Source organism: Somniosus microcephalus, chromosome 20, assembly GCF_052327205.1.
Source record: "Somniosus microcephalus isolate GS21.2 chromosome 20, FLI_Smic_1.0, whole genome shotgun sequence".
Classification (NCBI taxonomy): Eukaryota; Metazoa; Chordata; class Chondrichthyes; order Squaliformes; family Somniosidae; genus Somniosus; species Somniosus microcephalus.
This window is the reverse complement of record NC_141006.1, coordinates 16,369,378-16,383,350: the sequence shown is the minus strand read 5'-3', so window position 1 is coordinate 16,383,350 and position 13,973 is coordinate 16,369,378.

Here is a 13,973-nt window from a genome sequence, read left to right as displayed (position 1 = left end):
GAGAACCAACATGAGGGAAAAACCTACTTGACCTCATCCTCACCAATCTACCTGTTGCAGATGCACCTCTCCATGACAGTATTGGTAGCAGTGACCACCGCACAGTCATTGTAGAGACGAAGTCCCGTCTTCATACTGAGGACACCCTCCATCGTGTTGTGTAGCACTACCACCGTGCTAAATGGGACAGATTCTCTACAAATCTAGCAGCTCAAAACTGGGCAGCCATGAGGCGCTGTGGGCCATCAGCAGCAGCAGAATTGTATTCCACCACAATCTGTAACCTCATTGCCTGGCATATCCCTCACTCTACCATTACCATCAAACCAGAGAACCAACTCTGGTTCAATAAGGAGTGTAGAAGAGCATGCCAGGAGCAGCACCAGGTGTACCTAAAAAAAATGAGATGCCAACGTGGGGAAGCTGCAACACAGGACAACATGCATGCTAAAAAGCAGAAGCAGCATGCTATAGACAGGGCTAAGCAATCCCACAATCAACGGATCAGATCAAAGCTCTGCAGTCTTGCCACATCCAGTCGTGAATGGTGGTGGACCATTAAACAACTAACGGGAGGAGGAGGCTCCATGAATATCACCATCCTCAATGATGGTGGAGCCCAGCACGTGAGTGCAAAAGGCAAGGCTGAAGCATTTGCAACCATCTTCAGCCAAAAGTGCCAAGCGGATGATCCATATCGGCCTCCTCCTGAGGTCCCCACCATCACAGAAGCCAGTCTTCAGCCAATTCAATTCATTCCACGTGATATCAAGGAACGGCTGAGCTCACTGGAAACAGCAAAGGCTATGGGCCCCGACAACTTCCCAGCTATCGTGCTGAAGACTTGTGCTCCAGAACTAGCCCCACCTCTAGCCAAGCTGTTCCAGTACAGCTACAACACTGGCATCTATCCGACAATGTGGAAAACTGCCCAGGTATGTCCTGTCCACAAAAAGCAGGACAAATCCAATCCGACCAATTACCATCCCATCAGTCTACTCTCAATCATCAGCAAAGTGATGGAAGGTGTCATCAACAGTGCTATCAAGTGGCACGAAGTCACCAATAACCTGCTCACTGATGCTCAGTTTGGGTTCCACCAGAACCACTCACCTGCTGACCTTATTACAGCTTTGGTCCAAACATGGGCAAAGGAGCTGAATTCCAGAGGTGAGGTGAGAGTGAATGCCCTTGACATTAAGGCAGCATTTGACCGGATGTGGCATGAAGGAGCCCTAGTAAAACTGAAGTCAATGGGAATCGGGGGTAAAACTCTCCACTGGCTGGGGTCATACCTAGCACAAAGGAAGATGGTTGTGGTGATTGAAGGTCAATCATCACAGCCCCAGGACATCGCTGCAGGAGTTCCTCAGGGCAGTGTCCATCTTCAGCTGCTTCATAAGTGACCTTCCCTCCAGCATTAGGTCAGAAATGGGGCTGTTCGCTGATGACTGCACAGTGTTCAGTGCCATTCACTACTCCTCAGATAATGAAGCAGTCCATGCCCGCATGCAACAAGAACTGGACGACGTTCAGGCTTGGGCTGACAAGTGGCAGGTAACATTCGCACCACAGAAGTGCCAGGCAATGACTATCTCCAACAAGCGAGAGTCTAAACACCGCCCCTTGACATTCAATGGCATTACCATCGCCGAATCCCCCAGCATCAACATCCCGGGGGTCACCATTGACCAGAAACTTAATTGGACCAGCCGCATAAATACTGTGGCCACAAGAACAGATCAGAGGCTGGGTATTCTGCTGCGAGTGTCTAACCTCCTGACTCCCCAAAGCCTTTCTACCATCTACAAGGCACAATTAAGGAGTGTGATTGTTGTGTATGTACCTTTAAGAGAATAACTGGTCTCAGACTGCAATACCGGCAGTGACCACCCCTGTATAAAAGGCGCTAGAGAGCCTCTGTTGGTTAGATTCGTTTATGCCTTTCACCAGTAAAGTTCTGTTTGTTTCTCTCCTGCTAGTCCATGTCTCAATCATTCACGGACTTAACAGTGATGGAATACTCTCCACTTGCCTGGATGAGTGCAACTCCAACAACACTCAAGAGGCTCGACACCATCCAGGACAAAGCAGCTCGCTTGATTGGCACCCCCTCAGTCACCTTAAACATTCACTCCCTCCCCCACCGGCGTACCGTGGCTGCAGTGTGTACCATCTACAAAATGCACTGCAGCAACTCGCCAAGGCTTCTTCGGCAGCACCTCCCAAGCCCTCGACCTCGTCCACCTAGAAGGACAAGGACAGCAGACACATGGGAACACCACCACCTCCAAGTTCCCCTCCCAGTCACACATCATCCTGACTTAGAAGTATATCGCCGATCCTTCATCGTCGCTGGGTCAAAATCCTGGAACTGTCTACCTAACAGCACTGTGGGAGTACCTTCACCACACGGACTGCAGTGGTTTAAGAAGGCGGCTCACCACAACCTTCTCGAGGGCAATTAGTGATGGGCAATAAATTCTGGCCTTGCCAGCGACGCCCACATCCCATAAAATGAATACATTTTATTTTTAAAAGGTAATACCGCAGGCAGAAGGGCTATTGCAACAGTTTGAGGAGTTACAGGCTCACCAGAGAGGATGTGAGTCCTGAGCCATGAATGCCTACAGGAAACAGTTAGCCATCTACCAAGCACTATCACTGACAGGGAAGGTCATCACTTCCCTCAGCTATTAAGCCACAAGGGCCTTCCAGGCAAAGGCAGGGAACATCACAGGAATCAGCCACTTTGCTTTCTATACATTTCATGCTTCTCTTTCTACATAAAGAATGGCGGATTGCAAAATTTATTGGCCCAGTAATTCCGGTCCCAACACGTGAGTACGGACGGGGTACTCACGCGTGGGCCCGTTGGAAGTGCTGGATTTCAGCATGCACAGCGCATGCGCGGGAAACCGGCATTTCCTCCAAGGGTTTCATAGCTCCAACGCGTGCGCGCAGGACTCTGCGCGCACGCGTTAAACTTCCTTCTTTTTGACAGGTTTGCCCGTGTGTAAGGGCCTCAACGTTTTAGAAATGTAAAAAGGAGACGTAAGGACTTGATTCTTTAAGGTAAGTGGTCTATTATTTAAAATTATAACATTTTTTCCACAGCTTTATTGTTTTTAAGGACTTTACAGTAAGGTAAGTGTATTTTTAGACCCGATTTCTTAAAAAATTATTTTTTTCAAAAATTTGATTAATTGTTTAAAATAGTTTTTTAAAGTTATTTATAGTTCATTTAATTAGTGGGATGTTTTTTAAAATTTTATTTAAAGTTTAAGTAGTGTTTTGGGCGCCCGTAGTTTTCATGAGTTTGACAGTTCTTACTATCAAACTCACGAATGAAGTTTTCCCTCCCCTGATTGGCTGCCCAGTGCTCACCTGATCCCAGCTGGCACATCGAACTAACTACGCCGCTGGATCAGGCAAGCACAGCGCGCCGACAGCTGAACCGGGCCAGTGACAGGAAATCCAAGCAGGCCCAGGCTTCAGCTGTTGGTGCGCCGGGTAAGTGCACATTGGGGGCTTGCACGCGCGGCAAGCCCCCGAACCTAATTTCTGGGCCAAGAAAATTGAAACAATATTAATAGTGTACGTATTTAACGCATTTTGCTAGAATGTTTGCCCCTTGTATGAACATTCTCTGTGTTACTAAATGCTCTCCAGCTGATGGATTAGTACAAGTGAGTGGCTGTATAGAAGCTGCATGAGTTACAGAAGACTTCCTATCTGTATCTCCAACTAACCACGATGGATCTGCATCAGTACCAGGGATCTTCTTTGCCGGTGTTACTACATAAGAACATACGAAATAGGAGCAGGAGTAGGCCATTCGGCTCATCGAGCCTGCGCCACCATTCAATAAGATCATGACTGATCTTGTACCTCAACTCCACTTTCCTGCACTATCCCCATATCCCTTGATTCCCTTAATATCCAAAAATCTATCGATCTCTATCTTGAATATACTCAACGACTGAGCCTCCACAGCCCTCTGGGGTAGAGAATTCCAAAGATTCACGATCCTCTTAGTGAAGAAATAGCTCCTCATCTCAGTCTTAAAAGGCTGACCCCTTCTTCTGAGACTGTGACCCCTGGTTCTAGACTCCCCAGCCAGGGGAAACATCGGGCTAGATTTTTGGGGAGCCATCAGGCGGGGTTTCAGGCATGTGGGGGGGAAATCTCAAATTTGGGGTCCCACCACCATCCTGCCCAAAACCCCGCCCCACGTAAGTTTCAGGGGCGGTGGGTACCCACCCCGCACTGGGACCCGCTGAAACCAGGCGGGAAGGGCTTAGTGCCAATTAACTGCCTGATAAAAGGAAGTTAACAGGCAGTTTTTAGCCTAATCCCTATTTTGAGGGGTTTCGTGTGGGTTTCCCGATGGCTCCAAACCACGCCAGGTAGAGCAGGAGGGCCGTCGGGTTGAAGGAGTTGGAGGGGTCGCGATGTCAGTGTTCAGGTGAGTGATGGGTGCATGAGTGCAAAGGTAAGTGTGTTTGGTGTGTCTAAAGTGTGTAAGGAACTTTTATTTACTTGTACTTACCTTAGCAGCCTTTCTTCCTGTAGCCGTCAGGAGCGCATCACTCAGCCGGAACTGAAAGCTGAACGGCTGCGCTCTGTCAAAAGTGACAGCCTTCAGCTTTGAGTGCCGGTAAGAGTTCTAACTGAGTCTGTGCAGAATGACTCAGCTTAGAACTCAGAATGTCAGTGTTTCACAGCTTCAAACAGCTGTGAGACACTGATATTTCATCTGTCAAAGAACCCTTGACAGATGAAATTTCAGTCTGTGACGTCACCTGTTGCCGGGTGGCCCTTAATTGTCCTGCTGAGCCCGCTGGGCGAGCTCAACAAGGTCAATCAAGGGAAAATCACACGGATTGGCCGGATGTCGAAGTAGGCGGGTCAAAAACCCGAAAGGGGAAGTCCCGCCTTCTTCCCGACAGGTTCGGCAAAATCTACCCCATCCTCCCTGCATCTACCCTGTCAAGCCCTGTAAGAATTTTGTATGTTTCAATGAAATCACCTCTCATTCTTCTAAACTCTAGAGAATATAGGCCTAGCCTACTCAATCTCTCCTCATAGGACAATCCCCCCATTCCAGGAATCAGTCTGGTGAACCTTCGTTGCACTCCCTTTATGGCAAGTATATCCTTCCTTAGGTAAGGAGACCAAAACTGTACACAATACTCCAGGTGTGGTCTCACCAGGGCCCTATATAATTGCAGTAAGACGTCTTTACTCTTATACTCAAATCATCTTGTAATAAAGGCCAACATATCATTTGCTTTCCTAATTGCTTGCTGTACCTGCATGTTAACTTTTAGTGATTCGTGTACAAGGACACCCAGGTCACTCTGAACACCAACGTTTCCCAATCTCTCACCATGTAAAAAATACTCTGCTTTTCTATTTTTCCTACCAAAGTAGATCACTTCACATTTCTCCGCATTATATTCCATTTGCCATGTTCTTGCCCATTCAATTAGCTTGTCTATATCCCCTTGAAGCCTCTTTGCATCCTCCTCAAAATACTCAACAGATTCGTCAAACACAATTTCCCTTTCATAAATTCATGCTGATGCTGCCCAATCCTATTATTATTTTCTAAGTACCCTGTTACCACATCCATAATAATAGATTCTACCATTTTCCCTACTGCTGATGTCAGGTATGTGATCATTACATTCAGAGGTGATGCTGCCATCACTTGTGCAGGGCTGTATGATGACACAGAATTACCCCTGACATGAATGTGAACTACTGCTGGAGGGCATCTCCTCATGATGTATCGCACTTTATGTGAGAATAGGACAATGGGTTCCTGTGAAGCATCAGATTCCCTCCCTCAGCAACCAAGTGAGTTGAGGGCAGCCATATTTGCACTTGGGAATTTGGATCCCAAAGATTCTACAAGAATAATGGGAGCTTCCATGAGAGATGCTTTTACTATGCCTATGGTCTGTATAACTGATATCACTATAAAAACCATTGGTGCTGCCACATGTACAATGACAGACTGCAGCTTCACTCTAGCACCTTCTGTTATTTAATGTTTGGAGGCAAGTGAATCATCAACATTTGTCTGGCACTAATATACCCATACAACTTAAGAGGGGGCACTCAGGTTGATGGATCTCTGCTTTGAACCTGGTGGTCCCCATGAGCCCATACCACTGCTATACGTTCAGCATCCATGGGGTCCGAACCATTGCCTATGCTTCATCCTTATCTTCATTGAGACTTTCTCCCAGTATGTGTACCTTTGCTCATGCATGATTCAAGTGGATAGTAACGGTTTATGCTCAGATAAATGGTCCTCTTTTGGGTACACCTTACAGTCCACTGCCTTCTATTAGCTCAGTGAAGAGAGCAAATAGGACATTATGAGTGCATTAATAGATGTATCCATTTGGATGTTGTATTGTCATTACACGGACTATTAGGTGCTTGTTCATAAGCAATATGTATGGACACATTGTTGGCTTGTATCATCCAAAGTATACAATAAGTGTTTAGTATAGTACATACCAATAGTTCTGCACTACCTTCCAATCTCTACAGTCCAAACACCTTTTAGACGGTCCCTCCTGACCAATACAACTATTCACTCCTCATAGGAAATGAGTTATTATTCTTTTATAGGTCCACCATCTGTTCCACAGTTTGTCTTGCTACTTTATTCCAGTTTTTTCTTTAAACATAAGAGTAGTGATGATTCAGACAAAATGACTTGATCCATGGAAATTTCTTCTTGCTCTCCATTGTCTTCACCATAATGGCTTGTATAATGTAATTTGTATAACTCCGCTACTTTCACCTCTACCACATTACTTGTTACACCCTTTCGAACAGCTCTGTGTCAGCACTGTGTAATTGCATATTTTAATGGCGTTCACTGCTGACCCCAAAGTTACGCTCTGCACAAGGATCTCGTAAAAATAGAAATAAGTCAGGGAAAAATAGAAAGAAGTCAAAGCTATTTCTGAATGCATGAAGCATCCGCAACAAAATAGATGAATTAATAGCGTGGATAGAAATTAATAACTTTGATCTAATAGCCATTATGGAGTCGTGGTTGCAATGTAGCCAAGGTTGGGAACTAAATATTCCAGGATACTTAACTTTTAGAACAGATAGGCAAAATGGAAAAGGAGGAGGGGTAGCCCTGATAATAAAGGATGAGGATAAAGACAGTAGAGAGAAAGGATCTTAGCTCTGAAAATCAAAAAGTAGAATCAGTTTGGGTGGAGCTAAGAAACTGCAAGGAGCAGAAAACATTGGTGGGAGTTGTTTATAAGCCCCCAAACAGTAGTTGTAATGTAGGGCAGAGTATACATCAGGAAATTAGAGGTATATGTAACAAGGGTAATACAGTAATCATGGGGGACTTTAATCTACATATAGACTGGGCAAACCAAATTTACAGTAATAGTGTGGAGGACGAATTCATGGAATATATGCAAGGAAGTGTCCTAGATCAGTATGTTGAGGAACCAAGTAGGGAACAGGCTATTTTAGATCTAGTATTGTGCAACAAGAAAGGGTTCATTAATAACCTTGCAGTAAAGGGACCTTTAGGGAAGAGTGACCACATTATGATAGAATTTCATATTGAGTTTGAAAGTGATTTAGTTAAATCCAAAACTAGGGTCTTAAATCTAAACAAAGCAAACTACATAGGTATGAGGGGCGAGTTGGCTAAGGCAGATTGGAAACTACATTAACAGGTATGATGGTAGAGAAGCAATGGCTAGCATTTAAAGAATTAATACATAATTTACAACGAATATACATTCCTTTAAGGAACAAAAATACCACAGGAAATCTGGTGCAACCATGGCTAACAAGAAAAGTTAAAGATAGTATTAGATCAAAGGAAGAGGCTTATAATGTTGCCAAAAAGAATAGTAAGCCTGAGGATTGGGTGGATTTTAGAATTCAGCAAAGGAGGACCAAGAAATTGATAAAGAAAGGGAGAATAGAATGAGAGTAAACTACCGAGAGACGGAAAAACAGATTGTAAAAGCTTCTATAGGTATGTAAAAAAGAAAAGATTAGCAAAATTAAATGTGGGTTCCTGATAGGCTGAGACAGGAGAAATTATAATGGGGAATAAGGAAATGGCAGAGAAATTAAACAAATTCATTGGGCTGAATTTTGATGGCACTCAGAGTGCAGGTTTGGAGGTGGGTCAGCTGTCAAAATAGCAAAGATTGACAGCGGGTAGAAAACTCGCTGTCAACCAGCCTCAACGGGTGTCGGGTCTGTCTGCGCAGAACTGGCCCGATGCCAAGCGGGGAGACAATTTAGATCATTAAATAGCTTGTTAACAGTCAATTTAATGCTATTTTGAGCCTACCTTGTAATTTTGCGTGCTCCCCCATGGGTTACCCGCTGCTCGGGGAACACGCCAGCTCACCCTGGCATGAGTTGAGTCTGCTTTGAATTATCTGATAATCTGACAGCTGTAGAAGTAGTATAAAGGATACCATGTTGCAACTGTTTAGTTTCAGAGCTCAGAAACTGTTGGTTACTGCATTTGTAAGAGATCTAGAGATTTCTTTAGCTGGCAAGTGTTCAGAGCCAACTCTATGTCCAGTGGCACCTCATTCGAACAACCTCACTCACCATTGACAGATCGCTTCTGTCATCTGAACTGCAGCTGCCATCAATTCCAGTAACATCGGTGCCCTTGACAAAATCACACCTTGGTCCTCTGAATCCTTCCACGATCAGCCCCAACACCAACATCACCAGGCACACCAACAACATCACCAACAACAACACCAACCTACTCCACAATCACCTGATGCTGCATGGGACACAGGGCACCAGCACCTTACAACGTTGCTGCCCAGGAGGCCAGTGATGGCGTCACCATGGCCAGATTTACATCACTTGATGCTGTACACCCTGGCTGCCACATGATACGCCAGGTTGACACCATCCCACACCAGCACCATAAAGCATCCGTATAATGTCCAAGCCATTCCTTTCACACTCATCACGCGGGGGGGGGGGGGGGGGTGGGGGGGTGCGGGGGAGTTATGTCTCAACATTCACTGGAACTCACTAAAACACTTCTCAAGGTGCGCACAGATCTGTCCAATAAGGTGAAGTGTTGAAATTATAGACTTCAATGTTTGACAACAGATTACCAGAAACTTCACATGAACATTGGCTAAACCTCTCAAGTGCCTACCCTTGTGTGTTGTTAGTTGGTATGCTTGCAGTAGGATGAGGGTGAGTGTGTGGGGTGGCTAGTGAGGTGGGAAAGTGATAATGTAGATAGAGAGGGATGGGTGGAGGTGCAAGGTAAGTTGATGTGAGTAAGGATGTGCAGGAGTAGGGTAGGGAAGGCAGAGTGATGGGGATGCGATGAGTGGCACAGCAGGATGAGGTTGAGTGTGGCTTTGCAGTAACGTTTCGTGATCTACTGAGATCATTGAAAGGATTGCGCCACTGCAGCCAGGGACTCCTGACGACATCCCTGCTTGTGTCCTCCTGTGCAATATGCAACCAGACTGCGTTGCTCTCCTGGGGAGATCACTTCTGTTCATGGGAAGGGAAGAGAATCTCCCTGCGTGCTGTGACTCCCTCCATATGCATATGGAGAGAGTCAAGCATGAGCCTGGGTGGTGCAGACGTGTACCTTTGTGCGTGCTTGTCAGTGTTTGCAGCACCTCAATGCTGCAGAACACTGACAGCACAACTGTCAAAATCCTGGTGGCCGTGGTCCCTTTAAGGAAAGCGGCTGATGAAGCTTCATCAAATGATGTCATCAGACCCATCATTAATTGGCCAGGAACCCTGCAGGGCGGGCTTAACAAGGCCAATCTACGGAAAATCATTTTCAGAGAGGAGCTGCAGACGGGAGCGGGACCAGAGCCCGCCAAACAGCTCTACGGCCGCCATCCCATCTCTGCAGGGAAAATCCTGCCCTTGGTGTCTCTGTTCACGGAAAAAGGTGCAAAAAACTTCCCAGAAATAGTGGAGAACCAAGGGTCTAGCAAGAATGAGGAACTGAAAGAAATTAGTATTAGTAAAAAATAGTACTGGAGAAATTAATGGGACTGAAAGCCAATAAATCCCCTGGACCTGATGGTCCAAATCCTAGGGTTTTGAAAGAGGTGGCTATAGAGATAGTAGATGCATTGGTTGTCATTTTCCAAAATTCTATAGATTCTAGAACGGTTCCTGCAGATTGGAAGGTAGCAAAAATAACCCCACTATTTAAGAAAGGAGGGAGAGAGAAAGCGGGAACTACAGTCCAGTTAGCCTGACATCAATAGTAGGGAAAATGCTAGAATCTGTTATTAAGGACGTGGTAACAGGGCACTTAGAAAATAATAATAGGATTGGGCAGAGTCAGCACGGATTTACGAAAGGGAAATTGTGTTTGACGAATCTGTTGAGTTTTTGAGGATGTAACTAGCAGAATAGATAAGGGGGAACCAGTGGATATGGTGTATTTGGATATTTAGAAGGCATTCGATAAGGTGCCACACCACAGGTTATTACACAAAAATTAGGGCTCATGGGATTGGGGATAATATATTAGCATGGATTCAGGATTGGTAAATGAACAGAAAACAGAGAGCAGGAATAAATGGGTCATTTTCGGGTTGGCAGGCTGTAATTTGTGGGGTACCGCAAGGACCAGTGCTTGGGCCTCAGCTATTCACAATCTACATCAATGATTTGGATGAGGGGACCAAATGTAATATACCCAGGTTTGCTGATGATACAAAGCTAGGTGGGAATGTAAATTGTGAGGAGCATGCTTAGAGGCTTCAAAGGGGATACAGACATGCTAAGTGAGTGGGCAAGAACATGGCAAATGGAATATAATGTGGAGAAATGTGAAGTTTTCTACTTTGGTAGGAAAAATAGAAAAGCAGAGTATTTTTTAAATGGTGATAGATTGCGAAATGTAGGTGTTCAGAGGGACCTGGGTGTCCTTGTACACGAATCACTGAAAGTTAACATGCAGGTACAGCAAGCAATTAGGAAAGCAAATGGTATGTTGGCCTTTATTACAAGAGGATTTGAGTATAAGAGTAAAGACATCTTACTGCAATTATATAGGGCCCTGGTGAGACCACACCTGAAGTATTGTGTACATATTTGGTCTCCTTACCTAAGGAAGGATATACTTGCCATAGAGGGAGTGCAACAAAGGTTCACCAGACTGATTCCTGGGATGGGGGGATTGTCCTATGAGGAGAGATTGAGTAGACTAGGCCTATATTCTCTAGAGTTTAGAAGACTGAGAGGTGACCTCATTGAAACATACAAAATTCTTACAGGGCTTGACAGGGGAGATGCAGGGAGGATGTTTCCCCTGGCTGGGGAGTCTAGAACCAGGGGTCACAGTCTCAGAATAAGGGGTCGGCCATTTAGGACTGAGATAAGGAAAAATTTCTTCACTCAGAGGGTGGTGAATCTTTGGAATTCTCTACCCCAGAGGGCTGTGGAGGCTCAGTCATTGAGTATATTCAAGACAGATATTGATAGATTTTTGGATATTAAGGGAATCAAAGGATATGGGGATAGTGCAGGAAAGTGGAGATGAGGTACAAGATCAGCCATGATCTTACTGAATGGCGGAGCAGGCTCGAGGGGCCAAATGGCCTACTCCTGCTCCTATTTCTTATGTTCTTATGCAATCCCTGTGTCGAGAACTTTGGGCTTTCTGACCTACAATTCAATTCAACAGAACTTAATGGAGATCCCCTTGGTCAAACTGCTGTGACATCAACAGGCTGTCTAAACAGCCAATCAAAAGGCAATATTCTCACAGACAGCGAACAAGGAAGTGGGTAAGCATTTACAATTCTAAATTTTAAAATAGTTAGAGAGAGCAAAAGAAATATTGGAGTTCTCACATGGGGAAAAGGCAAACCTGAAATAAAGATGGACAAACTTTAAAAAAAAAATTTAAACCTTTTTTGAAAGTTTCTTAAAAATTTAAATTTTTATTAAAATGTACAAATTTCACACTGCACAAAATTAAAATTAGTTTTCCAGGCCCTTAACATTTGTTTAGCAGTCAATACACTGCTAAATCCCCAGTTACAACTAATCCCTTTAGGTCTAACATTTAGTGGGGAATTTAACAGTGTACTTACTGCGGATGAGCCGAAGTTTTTGTCAATTTCAATGATTTACAATATTTCATTGATTGCCAGCTCTGTGGAGTTGGGGTGGGGGTGGGGCGAGGGGTTGTGGAGCAAAGTGCAGCCAGTTTCGGAGTTGCCACTGACAGACAGCAACTTGGGGATTTCCATATGTTCCTGCGCATGTGCCAAATCCCGAAGTTGCGGTCAGTTTCAAAGGTGGAATGAAGGCGAACGCTGCAAGTTTGCTGTCATCTTGACTGCAAATTCCGGGCCAATAAGTGCCACTTTCTTTCATGTTCATACTTGTATTGTATTGTTACTTTCTATTAACATTCATGTCTTACTTTTGTGCTCTTTCTTAAGCCATGCAACTCAGTTTTTTTTTATTACTAACACTGTTAGGCCTAGAAATTCAGTTGTTAGCGCCAGCCGCTAGCGCCTTAGGAGGAGGGGAAGTGGGACGCTAAGCGGCTAGCACCCGGGCGCGGCGCAATCTGCGCCTGTCGCGAACTTCACTCTAGATTTAGCGGCGGCACAAAACCGCAGCGCTCGCTCAGCTGCGCGCGCAGATCCTGACGTCATTTCATGGTGCAACGGCCTTGGTGCGCCCCGAACCGGAACTTCAGTGGCACCGCCCTTCTGTGCGCTTGGTGCCCCCAGCGACTGGTAGAGGAGAACGGTTCCCAGTCACTGCTGGGTGCGGGGGGTGCTATTTAAAGGGGACTCCTCCTGCATTATAAGTGGCAGCCATTTTGTGGCAATCCTTCTGTGTGAGAGACGGATATTTGGAGAGTGACAAAGGGAGAGAGCTTTCTGGTTTGACTCAGCGCTCGCACAGGTACTTCTGGCTTCAGGCCAGAGCTTTGCACTTGGATTTAACTTTCAGTGCCATAGCCTTGAGTCGCCACATATAATGGGGGCTGCAATGGGTGGAAACGTTGGCTTACTGCATTGCATTCAAAGGGCTCAGAGACGCCGTGAGAGAGTGCCAGTCATGGCCAGATGGAGAAGGGCCAACAGGTGTCGGCACAGGAGGCCTTACCCACCCAGGGTATACCGCCAACAGTTCTCATATCTGAACATGTCTGAGGAGCAGTGTGTTCGGAGGCTGCGATTCAGAAGGGAGGTGGTTACTGAGATCTGCCACCTGCTTTGCAGAGATCTGCAGCCACAGCTGAGGAGCAGGACGTCTTTGTCGGTGGCAGTGAAGGTGACGGTGGCTCTCAACTTCTATCCCACCAGCTCCTTCCAATCCGCTACTGCGGACATTGCCAACATCTCCCAGTTCGCGGTACATTGCTGCATCTGCCAGGTGACCAATGCCCTTTTCAGAAGGAGACATCAGTACATCTCCTTCCCCATGACCCTGGACAAGCAGCAAGAGTGTGCAATGGGATTTGGAGGAATAGCGGGCTTCCCCATGGTCCAGGGCGCCATTGACTGCAAGCATGTGGCTTTGCGGGCACCTCTAGAGAATGCCGAGGATTACCGCAAACGGAAGGGCTACCATTCGCTCAACGTCCAGTTGGTGTGTGACCACAGGCAGCTCATACTAGCTGTCAATGCCCACTTTCCAGGCAGCAGCCACGATGCCTTCATCCTGCGCCAGACTTCTGTGGCAGACATTTTTGAAGCCCAGGCTCACCTACGAGGATGGCTTCTCGGGGACAAAGGCTATCCTTTGTGCACCTGGCTGATGACCCCGCTCCGTGCGCCCAGCACCCCTGCTGAAGAGCGATACAATGACAGCCATCAAGCTACCAGAAACATCATTGAGCACACAATCGGCGTGCTCAAGCAACGGTCCCGCTGTCTGGACCATTCCGGAGGAGCCCTACAGTA